Source organism: Bufo bufo, chromosome 8, assembly GCF_905171765.1.
Source record: "Bufo bufo chromosome 8, aBufBuf1.1, whole genome shotgun sequence".
NCBI classification, from domain to species: domain Eukaryota; kingdom Metazoa; phylum Chordata; class Amphibia; order Anura; family Bufonidae; genus Bufo; species Bufo bufo.
In genome coordinates this window covers 102228189-102248295 of record NC_053396.1, presented here as the reverse complement: position 1 = coordinate 102248295, position 20107 = coordinate 102228189, and the positions used below count along the sequence as shown (strand labels likewise).

Genomic DNA, 20107 nt, shown 5'->3' with positions numbered 1-20107 from the left:
CATCTAGTGGTGGAATGCACGTAGTGCACCTGACAGCCTGGTAAAAGGGATTTCACATAATAATACAATACAGCATGATATTTACAGATGACAGAAACAAGCTTTTGCAGTGCCCACATAAGCTGGTGGGACGCTGCAGGAGCACATAGTTCCCTGCCCCGCCGCCTATCACCACCATAGGCTTCAGGCCTAGTAGGCCTGATGCCTATGTGGTAGTAAAAGCCCAGCGCAGGCGCGCGTGTTGACGTCATTACGTGCAATGACGTTATTGCGCGCCTGTGTCGGGGCGCAGGGCTTTGATCTACGCACGCCTGCCTCACCATCATGGACACAGGTAAGAATTAGCCTTTTTTTTTTTTGGGTGTGTGCCAACTTTGGGAGGCAGAGGAGGTCATATTACTGCAGGGACAGTGGGGGAAAATGATTACATGGGGACAAATTACTTAATGAGGGGCAGTGTGGGGGCAAAATACTTAATGGATCAGTGTGGGGGCAAATTTAATGGGGCAGTGTTGGGGAAAATTACTTTATGGGGACAGTGTGGGGGCAAATTACTTTATGGGGACTAATTACTTCATGGGGCACTCTGGGAGGCAAATTACTTTGTGTGGCAAACTAATACATGGGGGCAGCGTGGAGGAAATTGATATACGGGGCAGCGTGGGGGAAATTGCTATACGGGGCAGCGTGGGGGAAATTGCTATATGGGGCAGCGTGGGGGAAATTGCTATACGGGGCAGCGTGGGGGAAATTGCTATACGGGGCAGCGTGGGGGAAATTGCTATACGGGGCAGCGTGGGGGAAATTGCTATACGGGGCAGCTTGGGGGAAATTGCTATGTGGTGTGGGGGACGTTGCTATTGGGGAGGCACTGTAGGGGCCTTTCTATTACAAGACATATTAGGGGACATTATTTTTGGGGACACTATTCAGGCATTGTTACCTGGAGCACAATATGGGATGTTATTATTACGGGGGGCACTCTAGGGGACATTATAATTGCTGTAGACACTATAGGGATCTTTGGGATAGTTTATCAAACTGGTGTAAGAACTGGCTTAGTTGCGCTTAGCAACCAATTAGATCTCACCTTTCATTTTTGACAGCTCCTTTGGAAAATGAAAGGTGGAATCTGATTGGCTGCTATGGGTAACTTAGCCAGTTTTACTTTACACCAGTTTGATAAATGACCCCATTATGTCTACAGGGGTCACTATTTTTTCAGCAGTATAGTACCTGGGACATTGGGGAGCACAGTGGGCACAGTATTGGGAGTGGCATCAGGATGACATTGTTGGGACACCAGGATGCGGAGGTTGATCAAAAATTTTTGAAATTTAACATGTCTGTGTAACAAATTCTGTAGAAACGAGATGCGGCTGAAAGAATTTGTCATGGTGGTCAGGGTCAGACGCAGGAGAAGAGGAAATAGAAGGTCTACATGACAGGCGATGTCCCTGATTGTAAGAGGTATGTGTATTCTCCTCCAAGTCTTTTTTATTATAATCATATGTAGTTGAAATTTTTTAAATTTGTAACAGCCCAGATAACAGTGATAACTTTCTGTGTACAAACAATGTAGTAGATGTTCCCTGCAGTCCTACAGGTATGTAGCACCCCACATAACACAATAATTAACTGTGCTATGTGGGGTGTTACATAGGACTGCAGGTAACATCTATGACATCTGTATTTAGAGAGTTATGAGATGGTGTGGGTCCAACTCCTGACACCCCCTCCAATCCGCTGTTTCAGGAGACTGCAATGTCCCAGTGGGCACTGTAGCCTCTTTGCTCCTTACCAAGCACAGCTCTGTCCATTTGATAGCACTGTGCTTGGTATTGCAGCTCAGCCCCAATCACTCAGATCGGACAGATCTGCACCTAGACCATGTGAACGATGAATGTGATGTCATATGGCCTAGGAAGAGACTGTGGCACTCACGAAGCACCACACCCTCTTCATACAGAAATTATTTTTAACTAAAATGGAAGGAGGGGCCCAAGCTGGGGAGACAGCCCCGGGCCTATTATACACTTAATCTGCCCCTGCCAACAGTTAACCCTTTGAGATAGAACAGTTCAATATTTTTAATAAAGGCCAATTGAAAATATGATTTTTAGCTAAAAATTTGTAAAATGCATACACCAAAATTGCCTCCAAAAGGTGTACATATCCTTTAAGGGGCTGGGGGGCTGTGTTTACCTGCGCAGTGTCTTGAATGAGACGAACAGCTGTAATGACACTGCAGTGGCATTACAACCTTGATGGCATGCAGGAAGGTAAATAATGAAGGGGACACAGCACTGAAAACAGGCGATTGGCAGGGGTGCCGGGTGTTGGACCACCACAGATCTGAATCTGATATTGACGACCTATTCTGAACATAGGTCATAAATATCATCAAACCACACAACCCCTTTAATGACCAATTCAGGTGGTAGGGGGGCCTGGCCTGCGCAGACCTACGAGACTTCTGAACTGGTCACTACAATATTTTTTTAGCCAAAATAAGTGAGGGGCATGGTCACTGGTGGATTTACCTAGACTGTCAAGGCAGACAGCAGTCATTTTTCTAGGTTCTGCAACCTTTCCACAAATTCCAATGGAGGTTCCAGCTTGCACACCAGCTGACCTGACTCAGCTTCTCCTGTCTCAGCTTGTCCTGTGACCACTCACTCACACACTGTGCTCCAATGTCTGGGGGAGGAGGGTTGGTTGTGTGCCATGTTCTCTGTCTGCATGGACTAATACATACAGTTATGTGCAAAATAATAGCAGTCTAACATCACTAATGTTTATTTACTGTTTTGAACGCTGAATTTTGTGGTGAGGATGCAGGAGAGGCTTTTTTCTGATGACTCTTCCCTGAAGGTCATATTTGTGCAGGTGTCATTGAACAGTAGAACAATGTACCGCAACTCCAGAGCTAAATCTTCCTGAAGATCTTTTGCAGTCAAGCAGAGGTTCTGAATTGCCTTTCTAATAAGTCTGCAAGCAGATGTCTTGAAATTTCTCTTGGTATTCCAGACCTACCTTTGACCTACCCTGTTCCTATTAACTGCCATTTCTCAATTACATTTCGAACTGAGGAAATGGCAACCTAAACATACTTTGCTTTCTTCTTATAGCCTTCACTTGCTTTGTGGGCCTCAACCATTTTAATTTTCAGAGTATTAAGCAGCTGCTTAGAAAAACCCATGTTTGTGATAATCCTGCCCAAGATTTTATATCTTTTTCGTACTATTCCTTTAAACATTCCAAGATACCTATTGCAAAAACTCCAATCCCAACTTAGTAGATTCATATGGTCTAACAAACATCCAAGAATAGCAACAGGCATCCAAACCAGACAGAATAAACATGGAGGAATGGGACTACCTGATATAAGACTATACCACATGGCAACCATACTGGACCAATCTAGGGCATGGTGGTATCCCACAAAATACAAATTATGGGTAGATATAGAAAATAACATAATTAAACCTAAAGATTTATGTTCTGTACTCCTGGCCTCTTTAATAGACAAAATAAAAAACCTCCCAATAATCTTCCCCACAATGAAAGCCACCATACAAGCCTGGAAATCCTATATCATAATGTGTTCCCACCTCCCAATCCAAAAAACATTGGATATCCCAATTCCAACTCTAGAACTACATATTCCAGACTTAACATTATCGATCTGGGTCCAAGCAGGACTATGCTCTATCCAAAACCTATATAACAGGGAAACAATGCATAATTTTTTATTCTTACAAAATAAATATCACTTCGATAAATCATACCTGTATAATTACCTACAAGTTAGCACTTTTCTGAATAACAATTCTTTTACTTCACCTACTGTCCCACCCCAATCATATACCATTCTGACAAATCAAATTGGTACTACCTGGAAAGGGATACAAATGTTTTATCTTCAGCTCTCCAAACCCTATATGGACTCCCCTATATCCCACAAAAAAAAAAAAAAAATGGGAAAAAGACCTAAATCTAGACATTTCGCTCTTTAAATGGAAAAAAGCATATGTAACATCTATAAGCAGCTCAGCATGTACTGAACATCATGAGGAGTTTTCTAAACTAATATATAGATGGTACTACACACCATATAGATTATCTAAGATATTTGAAAACGCGTCCAATTGTTGGAGAGGTTGCGGCCAAATAGGCACTCTTATCCATATATTTTGGGAATGCCCATATATAATTGACCTATGGAAAGAAATCAATAGGGCTGCAGCTAACGATTATTTGAATAATCGATTAGTTGTCGATAATTTCATCGATTAATCGGGAAAAAACACCAAAATGACAAAAAAAGGGGTTTATATGATTTTACTTGAAAAAGTATGTTCAAAGGCCATATTAAAACAATTTTAGGACTTACATAATTATAAAAATTTTGCATTACAATGTAAAAAAAAGACAACATGTCCACATGGTCAGGGCTTAGGCTAGCTCTCTTCTTACACGCTATGTTACCTGTTGCAGAGAAGAGACGTTCCGACGGTGTGGATGTACAGCTTATAATTTATTGCACATTCAATATCCAAGACTCGTACTCCTCCCTACTACTATTATCCTGATTACCTGTCTGAGTTATGGGGGGGGGGGGGGGATTTGTGGATGGCACTGTTATGGGGGCATCTGTGGATGGAAGGCACTGTTATGGGGGCATCTGTAGATGGCAATGGTATGGGGGCATCTGTGGATAGCACTGTTATGAGGGCATCTGTAGATGGCACTGTTATGGGGGGGATCTGTGGATGGCAATCATGGCACTGTTATGGGGCATCTGTGGATGGCAGGCACTGTTATGGGGGCATCTGTGGATGGCACTGTTATGAGGGGGATCTGTGGATGACTGTCCCTGTGTAGTGATTGTGAATGACCCCCAATACAGGGGTGGGGGCTGGCATTTCAGTTTTGTAATAGCAGCGGGACCCAATGCAGTCACTGTATTTTATTACACCGGGCCCCACTCACCTAATCATATCAAGTAGGGGATGTTAAACTACTTATAGTGCAAAATCACTCCAGACCCTAACTTTACTAGTATTAAACTATCGCAGGAGGCCCGGCAGTTGGACGGACGGCGGCAGCAGCGTAACTCACTACGTCATGCGCCTGCACCTTCATTCATAAAGTGGGAGGAGCAGGCGCGTGACGTAGTGAGTTGCGCAGCCGTCACCCGGCCTCCTACCCGGCCTCCTACCCGGCCTCCTGTCTGCTACGAAGTGTACTAGTAAGTTTTACATGCTGCTACCCGCATAGCAACAAATCGGCCGATTATTCGATAACGGGAATCGTCGACAACGAATCCCGTTGTCGAATATTGTCGATTAATCGTTGCAGCCCTAGAAATCAACAACCTAGTCCATTCTGTAACATGGTCGAAACTTCCTTTTACACCGGAGATATTTCTTTTAAGATTAAATATAGACTTTCTCTCATTACCCCAGAAAACAATCATCTGCCACATACTTAAAGCTTCCCTCCAAGGTATTGCACAAAATAGGAAAACAACATCATATAATTTATCTCAAATATTCAGGAAAATTAACATTAATTGTAGGTATGAAAGGATGATTGCAAATAGTAACAATAGAGCACCTAAGCATCAAAAAAACATGGGCGCTATGGTGGTCCTCACCCTACGCTAAACTATTAGATACTTAGGCCTCTTTCACACTTGCGTTGTCCGGATCCGTCGTGTACTCCATTTGCCGGAAGTGCCCGCTGGATCCGTAACACCGCAAGTGAACTGAAAGCATTTGAAGACGGATCCGTCTTCAAAATACGTTCAGTGTTACTATGGCAGCCAGGACGCTATTAAAGTCCTGGTTGCCATAGTAGTAGTGGGGAGCAGGGGAGCAGTATACTTACCGTCCGTGCGGCTCCCGGGGCGCTCCAGAATGACGTCAGAGCTCCCCATGCGCATGGATGACGTGATCCATGCGATCACGTCATCCATGCGCGTGGGGCGCCCTGACGTCACTCTGAAGCGCCCCGGGAGCCGCACGGACAGTAAGTATACTGCTCCCCCGCTCCCCACTACACTTTACCATGGCAAACAGGACTTTAGCGTCCTGGCAGCCATAGTAACCATTCAGAAAAAGCTAAACGTCGGATCCGGTAATGCGCCGAAACGACGTTTAGCTTAAGGCCGGATCCGGATTAATGCCTTTCAATGGGCATTAATTCTGGATCCGGCCTTGCGGCAAGTGTTCAGGATTTTTGTCCGGAGCAAAAAGCGCAGCATGCTGTGGTATTTTCTCCGGCCAAAAAAAGTTCCGGTCCGGAACTGAAGACATCCTGATGCATCCTGAATGGATTTCTCTCCATTCAGAATGCATGGGGATAATCCTGATCAGGATTCTTCCGGCATAGAGCCCCGACGACGGAACTCTATGCCGGAACAAAACAACGCAAGTGAAAGAGCCATTAGCCTCACACATATACTTTCATACCAATGACCTCAGTGGAATTTCTGTCCTCGTCCCAATCTCTTTATAGTTTTCTTTTTAATATTTTTTTATCACATAGACATTACAAGGTTCAATCAATACTGTAAATGGATATGTCTCTTTATATCCATAGAATACAGACTGTAAGATTGTCGATTTGTGACTAAGGTCACTTGAATACCTGTTTATAACACTGTTTTCTTTTTTCTTTTTTATGAAGTGTAAAACTATGCAAACAATTTTTTGTGGATATGTCATACTTTATTGTTAATAAAAATACCAATAAAGAACTAATGAAACAGAAAAACCCATGGCTGCTGTTTTTTCAGACAAGGTTAGAGGAGTCTGGGTATTTATAAAGCTTTGATACAAGCCTTAAGCCTAAGGCTGGGTTCACACTTGAGCGTTTCTGAAACACGCGTTTTACGCTCATATTTGTCGCGCGTTTTACGCGCATTTTTATGCGCGTTTTTTGCAATAGTAAACGCGTGTTTGACGTGCATTTGTGTGATTGACTGCAGTGTTGTCCAATGAGCAAATATCCCTGTCTATATGAAGTTTGGCCAATTATAGGGCATTGTAGGTGTGAAATTCCATGTGTGTTGGTAGAGTGTGTGGTTTGGAGTCATGGAATGCTATAGACGGCGACGTGTTGCGGCACTTGTTGCAGCTATCGCCCTGGAACGCTTGAGGAGAAGGCGGGACAGCGGGCGACGTTTCTGGGTCCATCCTGTCATTGCCAATAGACAGGAGAGGGGCCAGTTCTGGGCACTGTATGCGAAACTCCGTGGCCATGAGGACAAGTTTTTTGACTACACCAGGATGTACATCCACAGGTTAGTACGTATACGTTGTTGCAATGTATTTTCAATGGTTAAGCTAAGGCCTCTTTCACACTTGCGTTGTTGGGATCCGGCATGCACTTCCGTTGCCGGAGGTGCCTGCCTGATCCGGAAAAACGCAAGTGTACTGAAAGCATTTGAAGACGGAACCGTCTTCCAAATGCTTTCAGTGTTACTATGGCACCCAGGACGCTATTAAAGTCCTGGTTGCCATAGTAGGAGCGGGGAGCGGGGGAGCGGTATACTTACAGTCCGTGCGGCTCCCGGGGCGCGACAACGGAACTCTATGCCGGAAGACAATAACGCAAGTGTGAAAGAGCCCTAAGTGTTTTGTGCTTTTGGTATTGTTAACCCTGAACATTTTATTGTTTCCCAGCTTTGACGAGCTCCTGGTGCTGTTGTCCCCTCATTTGCAGCGTCAGGACACCTTCATGCGGGACTGCATCCCACCAGTGGAAAGACTGGTCATTACTTTGCGGTAAGTAGCGTATTATTGTGGCCATTTTAACCATTTGCAGTGTGTTGTGCCAGGATCAGAGTTTTGCCGTGTTTCTCTTGTTGTTTGGGACGTATGAGTGTTTGTGCGGGGGGTATGTGATGTGTATGTTGTCAATGTGTTGCATAGATATCCCATACATGCATCATGTATCCACATTTTCCCATGTTTTACCCCTCACTTTCAAAAAATAGTCCAAACATTTGCTTCAAATTTTTATCCAAATTAAACAAAGGAGCAATTTTTTGGAAACAACATAAAAATATTAGAAACCATTTTCGATATATGTGACCTTTTTTGTCACCAAAAGCCTTGAGCCAGAGAATTTCCCTCTTAAAATTCTCAAAGGGTTTCATATTGCGGCCCTGAAAACTCCGCCTCGGGATCCCGCCGTGTCTCTCTGGCTCCGCGAGACTGATTGGCGGGTGGCATTTCAGTGGTGGTGGTGGTGGAGGTGCTTGGGCCCGTGCTTGGAGAGGGATATGGGTATGATGTGTGTTGTGTCTGCCATGTGTCAAGAGGGTGTTGTATGTTACTTTGTGTGTATGTGTGTGCTGGGTATGTGTGAGGGTGTTGTTGTGCATGTTGGGGATGTAGTGGCCCATATTGTGGCCCATATTGTGGCCCATATTGGGGGCAATATTGTGGGCCATATTGTTGCCCATATTGTGCTGGCCTGCTGTGGGGCCTGCAGTGGGGCCTGCTGTGGGGCCTGCTGTGGGGCCTGCAGTGGGGCCTGCAGTGGGGCACTGATAGATGTTGGTATCTCATACGGGATGCAATATTTATCAATGGTTTTCGTCAACTCCTCCCTTACTTTTGTGACCATATTTCTGGGCACACGTAGCATTTTCTCCTCTAGACTGAGGAGAAAATAGGCATCCGAAGAAAGTTTTGGCACAGGATGTGCCAGGGCATCCAAGCAGCCTATTAGCCTGTCTTCATGCCTCTCTGTTCTCCTCCTTAGGGCATCCAGGCAGCCTATTAGCCTGTCTTCATGCCTCTCTGTTCTCCTCCTTTTATGTCGGGGCTGCCGACTTGCTTCTGGTACGGCTGGGACAGTCTGCATGGGGCTCACCAAACTCGGAGTGTGTGGGGGGCCTGGAGGACTCATTGGCCCCATAGATGGTCCGGGCTCACTGTCCATGGTTGTGCCCTCGTCCTCTTCTTCGTCATCTCGTGCCTGGCTGGGTTCCCAGCTACTATCGGTGCTGTGAAGTGGAAAATCTAGGTAAGTATGTTCCCCATATGAAATTGAATGTATGTCATGTCATACCACAGCCTCTCCTCAATGTGTATGCCCTTGACTCACCTCCGCATTTCCGTGCATGGAATCAAAAAAGACATCTGTTGGGCATGCACGTAACTGGAGCGTGCGCTTGGGGACGATCCGCTCCTCTGCTCCCTTTGTTTGCGCCTATGGCGGATAAAGGCGTCTTTCAGGCTTTTCCATTTGCCTTTGATAGTGTTGACTTCGGAAAAAAAAAAAAAAACATAAGTTAATGTCTCTTTATTTTCTTACATTTGTTTAAGGTATTTAGCTACCGGACAGTCATTGACCAGTCTACACTTCGCCTTTCTCATCGGGAAGTCCACAGCCAGTATGGTCGTCCGGGAAACCTGCGTGGCAATTTGGGACGTCCTTCATCCTGCTGTGATGGGCCAACCACAGAAGGAGGACTGGCTGCAAATTGCGGATCATTTTTTAGAATCCAGCAATTTCCCAAACTGTGTCGGCGCAATAGACGGCAAGCACATCCGCGTTCAGAAGCCCATCAGGAGCGGGAGTCAATTTTTTAATTATAAAAAATATTTCTCGTTTGTTCTTTTTGCGGTGTGTGACGCAAACTATTGCTTCAGGTACATTGACGTGGGGTCCTACGGCAGCAGCTCAGACTCTGCTGTTTTCGGGCATTCTGCCTTTGGCCAAATGCTCAATAATAATGAGCTTGACCTCTCGGGGAACACCACACTGCCTGGGACCACTTATCCGGCTATGCCCTTTGTTTTTGTGGGGGACGAGGCCTTTGCGCTGGGGGAGCATGTGATGAGGCCGTACTCCAGCCGGGGACTCTCCATTGCCAGGCGGGTATTTAATTACCGGCTGACAAGGGCACGCAGGGTGGTGGAGTGTGCCTTCGGCATTTTAGTAAACAAATGGCGCTTTCTCCATTCTCCGATTCATTTAAAGTTGGAGACCGCCATCTCGGCCGTGAAGGCAGCGTGTGCTCTGCATAATTTTGTACGTGTACGGGGTGGCTTTAATTTTGAAGATTCCCTCAGCCATTCCTTGGAGAGTCCTAATCCGAGCGGTGTGCGTGGGAGCAGACACAGTGCGGCTGTCCGGGACCACTTCACCGCATATTTTTTATCACCACATGGGGCGTTACCCTGGCAATTGGAAGCCATCTAAGTTTACGTTAATTTATATTTTTCGTCTGAAAAGAGTGTTTCAATTTTATTTAATTTTCCATTTTGGTTGCTTATTACTATGCCTAAATGACAAAATTTGAAAAGAACTTTTGGCCATTTCAGTTTTTTCACCTATATAGTGCCCCTTGTGGATGCCCCTATAGTGGCCATCAATAGTCGCCCGTTAACACTGTTAAAAAATGTGGCCGAAATCATGTGTCCCATTTAAGTGCCCCATACTCGGCCAGTAGAATATAAGCCAATGTGGGTGAAATAACGGATCCCATCAAGGTGCCCAATACTGGCACGTTAGAAACAGAAGCACCTAAAATATGCCAGCCCACCCATAGCCCACAAGCAGTGTAATTTTAAAAAGTACACAATATCAATAACAACTTAGGATTCAAATCCCTCAACCCAAAATTAGGCCTACATTTCACAATGCCACTACATTTGCGGATTGAGAGAGCGCAGTCGGGCACAAGACAGTGGAACCACTGCAAATTGAACATACTGGGCCATTGCATTGTACCAGAATGTGGGGGAGGGTGAACCAGGACAGTAATAAAAACTAAAGGGCTGAGGGGACACTATACAACATGTAATGTGCACATCATTCTTTGTAAACTAAGGCCACTGAGTGCCCATATACAAGAACAGGGATGGTGATGCTGCATCCCTCTAGCTGTTGCTAAAATCCAACTACATGCATGCCTGCAAGTAAAATACAGCCCAGCATTTGTGGAGGTGGCGTTTGACAACAGCTGGAGGGCTGCAGGTAGAGCTGGCCAGGGCTATTACATATAGTTGGTACACCACTGCACACAAGGAGTTTACTTTTCACATTAGAACACACATGGAAATACCTTTTCCCTGTTTCACTGTCTTTGTGAAAGTTGGCCAATCTGGCCAGATTCTTTTAGCAATATCCTCCCAGGCCTGCTGCCTGCTCTTCCTATTTTTATAGTTGGCATCCTGCGTGTCATACAGGCAGCGTTTGGCTTGCACCAGCCTGATCAGGGTCTCGGTGTCACACACAGACTCCTCCATGCTGGCTTCTCTCCAAAACTGTGCTTTGCACCTGGTGTTGTGCCTTTTCCAGCATGTTGCAAAATCCTAAACGCGCGTTCGAACGCGCGTTTTCTGTGTCAAAAACGCGCAAAAATCAAGCGTTGCGCGTTCCCATTGAAGTCTATGGGCCAAAACGCGCGACAAACGCCCAAAAAAACGCTCAAGAACTTGTTTATGCGTCTGGCGTTTTGCAGCGCATTCGAACGCGCTGTAAAACGCAAAAATGTGAACCAGTCCCATAGGGAAGCATTGGTTTGCATCGGATATGCGTTTTACAGCGCGTTCGAACGCGCTGTAAAACGCTCAGGTGTGAACTGGGTGTTACAGGCTATTTAACTCTTTAACGAGTGGGAAATTTTTTCATTTTTTTGTTTTCGTTATTTATTTCCAACATTTTTTTTTTTCATTCAAATAGCCGTATGAGGGCTTGTTATGGGACAAGATGCACTTTCTAAATGCACCATATATGGTTGCATAAAATGTGGTGGGAAGTGGGAAAGAAATTCCAAATGGGGTGGAATTATAAAAAAAAACAAAAAAAACACAATTCTGCCACAGTTTTATAGTTTTTTTTTTAAAACCATTTCCTATGTGGTAAAACTGACCTGTTACTTTTATTCTCCAGGTCAGTACGATTATGGCAATGCCACATATGTATGGTTTTTCTTTCTTGTTTTAATACTGAAAAAAAAAAAAAATGTATTGTCATATTCTGACCTCTCAAATCTTTTTGTAATTTTGCGTACAGAGCTGTGTGGGGGCTCATTTTGCACTTTTCTATGATACCATTTTAGGGCGTGTACGACTTTTTGGAGTGCACGTGCTTCTAGGTTTTAGGGTATGCAGATGCCGTGGTCGTCACATTTGATCACAGCATCTGAAGGGTTAAATGTCCGTGACCAGCATTACTGCCGATCATGGACATTAGTGCCGGTTCTCTACTATTTAAAACAGCAGACACCCAGTAGCTATAGCGTCCGCGCCAGCAGGCGGCATTTCTAAATGCCCAGCCGCCAATGTAAATTTACATTAGGGCGGTTGGCAAGGTTAGGCCTCTTGCACACGGCCGTTTTTTTTTCCCCGTTTACTGGCCGTTTTTTGCGTTCTGTATACAGTACCATTCATTTCAATGGTTCCGCGAAAAAAACGGAATGTACTCCTTTTGCATTCCGTTTCCGTATTTCCGTTATAACATAGAACATGTTCTATTATTGCCCGCAAATCACGTTCCGTGGCTCCGTTCAAGTCAATGGGTCCGCAAAAAAAACGGAACACATACGGAAATGCATCCGTATGTCTTCCGTTTCCGTTCTTTGCTGAACCATCTATTGAAAATGTTATGCTCAGCCCAATTTTATCTATGTAATTACTGTATACTGTATATGCCATACGGAAAAATGGAACGGAAAAACAGAACAGAAACGGAAACACAACGGAAACAAAAAACGAATCAGTGAAAAACGGACCGCAAAACACTGAAAAAGCCATACGGTCGTGTGCAATAGGCCTTAAGGTCTGGACTATATATATATTTATGAAAAATTTACAAATTTCACGCTCTAGTGATATTATATCATGAAAAAAGGGCATTTAAGTAGAAGCATGCAATGGTGATTTACTCATCTCAAACAAAGCCAACACCAGTGCTGGGTATACCCCGACAAAAATGTCAGTGTCTCAATAACTTGTCATGTGGCCTTGAGCATCAATTACAGCTTGACAACGATGTCGCATACTGTTCACAAGTCGACTTATTGTCTGCTGAGGCGTGGCATCCCACTCTTCTTGAAGAGCAGCCCTCAGGTCATTGAGGTTCTGGGGTTCAGAGTTACGAGCCTCTACACGACGCCTCAGCTGATCCCACATTTTTCAATGGGATTAAGGTCTGGAGAGAGTGCAGGCCACTCCATTTGAGGTACCCCAGTTTCTAGCAGCCGTTCCCTAATAATGCAACCTGTACAAAATAATTTGTGCCTGTCGGCCAGCGTCAAAGCAATCTCTTTAAGACAGGAACCTACACTAAATACTGCCTCCACTGGTGCCATACCAGCCTCCCTTGAATTCAGGGAATGCAGGTTCCACATGCATGCTGACCCCACACTATATTATACCTCTTTGGTGCCACACTGGCCTCCATTATGTTAAAGGAATACAGGTTCCACATGTATACTGAGCCCACTCTGTATTCAACCTCTCCTTGTGCCAAATGGCCTCCAATAAATGCAGGGAGAGCAGGCTACAGCTTTATACTTGCACTAATTAAAATCACCCTATGGGACGACAGGTTAATCAGGAGTGCACGACCAATGGAGTCAGCTACAAATTGTGGGGTTAGTCAGCACATCCCAGGTGCACATATACTCATATATACATATGTGTCTTGTTGGCTTGCACTAATTGTAATTGTCACGGTGGGGAATGGGGGAAACCCCCCACCGTACATTGTAAAAGGATAGCTGCTAGGCCAAGAAGCCAGGAAAGGGGAAGCAGGTCACCTCCTATAGCGTCCCTAATCCTCTCCCTAACTACTCACCGTATGAGCAGACCCTGATGGTAGGATGGCTCATACCCTGGAAACCTGGGACCCTTAGTCGCCCTGATAATCCCTCACATAGGAGCAGGGGAGAGACGTCCTGTTCATCCAAGACAGGAGTCTCTAAAGACCTAGTAGCAGGGAAAAGGAGAGACCATACACAGCAAGAGGATCGGCAGGTAAGAACACAAGACAACACACTTACCTGCCGAAGTATCCACGACTGGAACCTGTGCATACGTACAGGAGCCCTAACACCAAACAGGACGCTGTACCAGCAACTCACACAGGTATCCAGCACACCAGACTCCGCCAGGACCCCCATGCCGCAAGGTGCATGGCAGCGCTGCATAAAGGCTAGTGGTTCACCCCTCCAGGAAACCAACCCGCTTCCGAAGGACACAACACACAGGGAAAACGTCTTACATACATGTAGGGACAAACACCAACAACAGCCCAGACATGTAACAACAATCAAGACGTACAACACACCCTGAACATAAACCCACACCTAACATACAAGTGAGTTAAGGTAAAAGGAAGACAATTTATGTCCAACAAGGTGGCCCTCAAGGACTGGGCAGAATCACCCAGGAAAGGAGCAGAGCTCCAACACCAAACAAGGCTGGAGTACCAATGACTCCAGCCAGGAAGTCACAGGTAATATCCACATAGTGGCCACACCCAGGACACACCTAAATCCCCACAAGCTAGAAGATTAACCCCTCATTCACCAAACAGCAGGGAGACACACCTTAAAGGGGAAATGCACGTGCAAACCGACAACAACACGTTGCCACCGGCACCCGCGTCACGGTCAAACAACAATATGAGAGTGACAGTAATAGGGCAATGAGAACATATACAGATATGTCATGTTTTTTAAGGGGTTTGTTAAACCTGGAACATCTCTAGGATATGCCATTAATGGAACCTGATCCTATCTCCCCAGAACAGGGCCCCCAAAGTGAAGGAGAGCACACTACCCATGTGCAGCTTGCTTCCTATTCACTGCTATGGTATTGAAATAGCCAAGCGAGCTTACTATATTGGATATAAAAATAAAAAAAAATCATGATTTCTGATTAGGTAACATTGTATGATCGGCAGACCGGATGTCATGCCCCATCATCAAACACAGGAATCTTGAGGTTGCGAGATCGCAGGGCAGAGTGTGGATCGCAGCCAAAATAGAAAGTTATGTGTAATTCTTTGTGTTATGAGGACACTTTCAGTACTCTGTTTTAATAACTCACTGCACAACGCCTTTAAGTTATGTCTGCGTCTGTTTCCTTATGCCTAGAGTTAAGACCTTCTCATATCACACAGGGTGTCTTTGGCAGACACCCAACACCTTTCCTCTGGACCATACCTTTTCCAATGAACAAGGTAGATCTAATACTACAACAATATGTACACAACCTTCTTAGTTACATACCAGACTCCAGCCAGCTTATCCACAATTTGCACCACATCACCTGGGAAGGAGACTTTAGGTTAGTAGCAATGGATGTGACATCACATTAGATATACTGTACGTTGGGTATTCAGTGTGTGGATGACTTTATCATAGCTGATTCCCATATGCCACATGAACAAAAGACCTTCATACTGAATGGCTTGGAGTTCTTACTGACACATAACTTTTTTCTTATGGGAATAAGATCTATCATCAGTTGACCGGTTCATCACCTTTACCTACTTTAAAACAGTAGATAGTAATAGTGATTTCGATTTCTCTAGCCTTCATTACAAGTAATGGGTATTAAATTTCCCCTACAGCCAATTTCAGAGAATAAGGCCTCTTGCACACAAACGTTGTGCATCCGTTCCGTGCATTGGGGACCTCAACTTGCGGTCCCCAATGCATGGGCAACGTCCGTGCGGTGGCCGGGATGGATCGAGACCCATTCAATTTGAATAGGTGCGTGATCCGTCCGCACCGCAAAAAAATAGAACAAGTTCTATTTTTTTTGCAGTGTGGAGGCACAGACAGAAACACCACGGAAGCACTCTGTAGTGCTTCCGTGGGGTTCCGATCCGTGCTTACATTCCCCAAGAGGCCTAAGGGTACTTTCACACTAGCATTAGAGGAATCCGGCAGGCAGTTCTGTTGCCGATCCATTTGACAAATGCATTGAAATACCGAATCCGTCTCTCCGGTGTCATCCGGAAAAACAGATCCGGTATTTTTTTTTTCCACATTTTTAAAGGTCTGTGCATGCGCAGATTGGGAAGGATCAGTTTTTCCGGAACACTTGGTACCGGATCCGGCATTAAAACATTTCAATGGAAATTAATGCCGGATCAGGCATTCCGGAAAGTGTTCCGGAATTTTGGCCGGAAAAAATACCACAGCATGCTGCAGTATTTTTTCCGGCCAAATACCGCAAGAGGGACTGAACTGAAGACATCTTGATGCATACTGAATGGAATGCTCTCCATTTAGAATGCATTAGGATAAAACTGAACCGTTTTTATCCGGTATTGAACCCCTATGATGGAACTCAATACCGGAAAAATTTAATGCTAGTGTAAAAGTACCCTAAGGAACAATTGCTTGGAATTGCTGTGTTTTGTAAACAGACACAAACACTGAAGAAGAGGTATTAACCCAAGTTAATAGATAGCGCCTATCAGAGAGCGAAAGCTCTCAATCAAAAGGAGTACCTAAGGCCCAAGATATTCAAAACAAAAACGATCACTCTTCAATAGCGGCCAATACTTACACAGGATCTTTTTGATTTCTGAGATAAGGATTAGGTGGTGAAGGTGATAAAATTCAGTTTAATCACCTTCACCACCTAATCCTTATCTCAGAAATCAGAAAGGTCCTGTGTAAGTATTGGCCGCTATTGAAGAGTGATCCATTTTTACAAAGGGATCTCCTCACAATATCTACCATCACCATCACATATCACAGTGCCCCAAGCATCAAAAATATGCCGGGCTGGCACCAAGTCACCTGAAACAGCATGGGCACAATAGTCAGAAATGTGCAAAGATCATACTAGGAAGCTATAGATGTGGAGCTGCCAGATACAATATCAACAAAAACACCCTTCCAGTTAAATACCATCTAACCTGTGAGTCAGAAAATATAGTTTATTTAATAGAGTGTATATGTGGTCTACAGTATATAGGGGACACTACACAGGCCCTACATGAGAGACTGAACCAACACAGATATAGTATCAGAAAGAAATATCTCAACCAGGGCCTATCCAAGCACTGCACCCTACAGCATGATGGGAAGATTGATCGTCTCAGGATTATGTCCATCGACTACATACCTATAGACACATATCATAGTTTTGAGGCCCTTAGAAAGCGCAAGGCATTCTGGATTTATAAACTACAGTCCATTCAACCATCCGGCCTTAAAGCGGTTGGCCACTCTCTGTGTCCCACTGTGTGGGAGGCAGGGAAAAAGTACATTTCCTAATATATGTCATTAAAGGGGTTGTCCGAGTTTTTTTTTTTGTTCTTTCTATGTTCCTAACTGGGCAAATGTAACAGCTTTCCAATTAACTCACTTTATCTGCAGTGCCTGGTTTCTCAGATTTCACTGAGGGTCACATGACCTGTGATGTCAGCTTCTCTCCCTGCTCTGATAAAGGTCGTTTACAAGCCTGTAAAACCTCAGCCGTGTTAGCCCCCCCATATCAAAATTTTTGAACAAAACATATGCAGTTGGTTAGATCTTTGTTAGATCAGGTTAGATCAATTGTTGTTTGCGTTAGATCTCACACAGAAGTAGAGATATTAACTGTTATTTGCAGGGGGGCTAACCCTTCATCAGCCCCCCCTTATCAAAAAATTGACCAAACAATTAGCTATTTTGGAAGATATTTGTTAGATCAGGTATGATCAACTAGTTGTTTTGTTAGATCTCACATAATTACAGACTTAAGCCCCCCCACATGCAATTTTCAGGTAAAATTTAAAGCAGAGTAATAGGCCTTCGTTAGATCCGGTAAAATCAAGTGGTTTCAATGTTAGATCTCATTTAATTACAGAGATATTATGGATATTTGGTATTACGTCAGGGGGGCTAGCCCCCCCACATGCAATTTTCTGGTAAAATTTGATGCAGACTAATAGGCCTTCGTTAGATCCGGTAAGATCAAGTGGTTTCAACGTTAGATCTCATTTAATTACAGAGATATTTCACATAAAAACACAGATATGAGGTAGTATTAAATAGGGGGGCTAGCCGACCCACATGCAATTTTCTGGTAAAATTTGATTCAGGCTAATAGGCCTTCGTTAGATCCGGTAAGATCAAGTGGTTTCAACGTTAGATCTCATATAATTACAGAGATATTATGGATATTTGGTGTTACGTCAGGGCGGGCTAGCCCCCCCACATGCAATTTTCAGGTAAATTTTGATGCAGACTAATAGGCCTTCGTTAGATCCGGTAAGATCAAGTGGTTTCAACGTTAGATCTCATTTAATTACAGAGATATTTCACATAAAAACACAGATATTAGGTAGTATTAAATAGGGGTGCTAGCCCCCCCACATGCAATTTTCTGGTAAAATTTGATTCAGGCTAATAGGCCTTCGTTAGATCCGGTAAGATAAAGTGGTCTCAACGTTAGATCTCATATAATTACAGAGATATTATGGATATTTGGTATTACGTTAGGGGGGCTAGCCCCCCATAATGCAATTTTCAGGTAAAATTTGATTCAGGCTAATAGGCCTTTGTTAGATCCGGTAAGATCAAGTGGTTTCAACGTTAGATCTAATTTAATTACAGAGATATTTCACATAAAAACACAGATATTAGGTAGTATTAAATAGAGGTGCTAGCCCGCCCACATGCAATTTTCTGGTAAAATTTGATTCAGACTAATAGATCTGCATTAGATCCGGTAAGATCAAGTGGTTTCAACGTTAGATCTCATATATTTACAGAGATATTATGAATATTTGGTATTACATAAGGGGGGGCTAGCCCCCCACATGCAATTTTCAGGTAAAATTTGATTCAGACTAATAGATCTGCATTTGATCCGGTAAGATCAAGTGGTTTCAATGTTAGATCTCATATAATTACAGAGATATTTCACATGAAAACACAGATATTAGGTAGTATTAAATAGGGGGGCTAGCCCCCCGCCCACATGCAATTTTCTGGTAAAATTTGATTCAGACTAATAGGCCTTCGTTACATCCGGTAAGATCAAGTGGTTTCAACGTTAGATCTGATATAATTACAGAGATATTATAGATTTTGGTAGTACATAAGGGGGGCTAGCCCCCCACATGCAATTTTCTGGTAAAATTAGATTCAGACTAATTGGCCTTCGTTAGATCCGGTAAGATCAAGTGGTTTTAACATTAGATCTCATATAATTACAGAGATATTATGGATATTTGGTATTATATAAGGGTTGGGCTAGCCCCCCCCCCCCCCCATGCAATTTTGTGGTAAAATTAGATTCAGAGTAATAGATTTGCATTAGATCCGGTAAGATGAAGTGGTTTCAACATTAGAACTCATATAATTCCAGAGATATTATAAATATTTGGTATTACATAAGGGGGAGCTAGCCCCCCACATACAATTTTCTGGTAAAATTTCATTCAGGCTAATAGATCTGCATTAGATCCGCTAAGATGAAGTGGTTTCAACATTAGATCTCATATAATTACAGAGATATTATGGATATTTGGAATTACATAAGGGGGGCTAGCCCCCCACATATAATTCTCGGGAAAAAATTCATTCAGGCTAATAGGCTTTCGTTAGATCCGGTAAGATCAAGTGGTTTCAACGTTAGATCTCATATAATTAGAGATTTTTCACATGAAAACACAGATATTAGAAAGTATTAAATAGAGGGGCTAGCTCCCCCTTATGTAATACCAAATATCCATAATATCTCTGTTATTATATGAGATCTAACATTAAAACCACTTGATCTTACCGGATCTAACAAAGTCCTATTAGCCTGAATGAAATTTTACCAGAAAATTGCATGTGGGGGGGCTAGCCCCCCTATTTAATACTACCTAATATCTGTTTTCATGTGAAATATCTCTGTAATTGATCTTAGCGGATCTAATGCAGATCTATTAGTCTGAATCAAATTTTACCTGAAAATTGCATGTGGGGGGGCTAGCCCCCCCCTGACGTAATACCAAATATCCATAATATCTGTCACGAGGGTATCAAGAACCACGCCTGACTCCGTTATACCCGGGGTCAGGAAGTCGCAGCGGTTGGCTGCACGCTCTATTTAAGATAGGGCTGTTTTCCTTA

At 43.8% G+C, this 20107-nt stretch overlaps 1 long non-coding RNA gene across 1 annotated transcript; it reads right to left on the bottom strand.

Moving 5' to 3' along the window:
• Nucleotides 1–8999: 8999 nt before the first annotated feature.
• On the bottom strand, nucleotides 9000–11141 carry LOC120977590. Its single transcript, XR_005773927.1, has 3 exons — nucleotides 11093–11141; nucleotides 9127–9286; nucleotides 9000–9025 (listed from the first exon to the last, which is right to left on the bottom strand). It is a non-coding gene; the product is annotated as an uncharacterized LOC120977590 (long non-coding RNA).
• Nucleotides 11142–20107: the final 8966 nt, after the last annotated feature.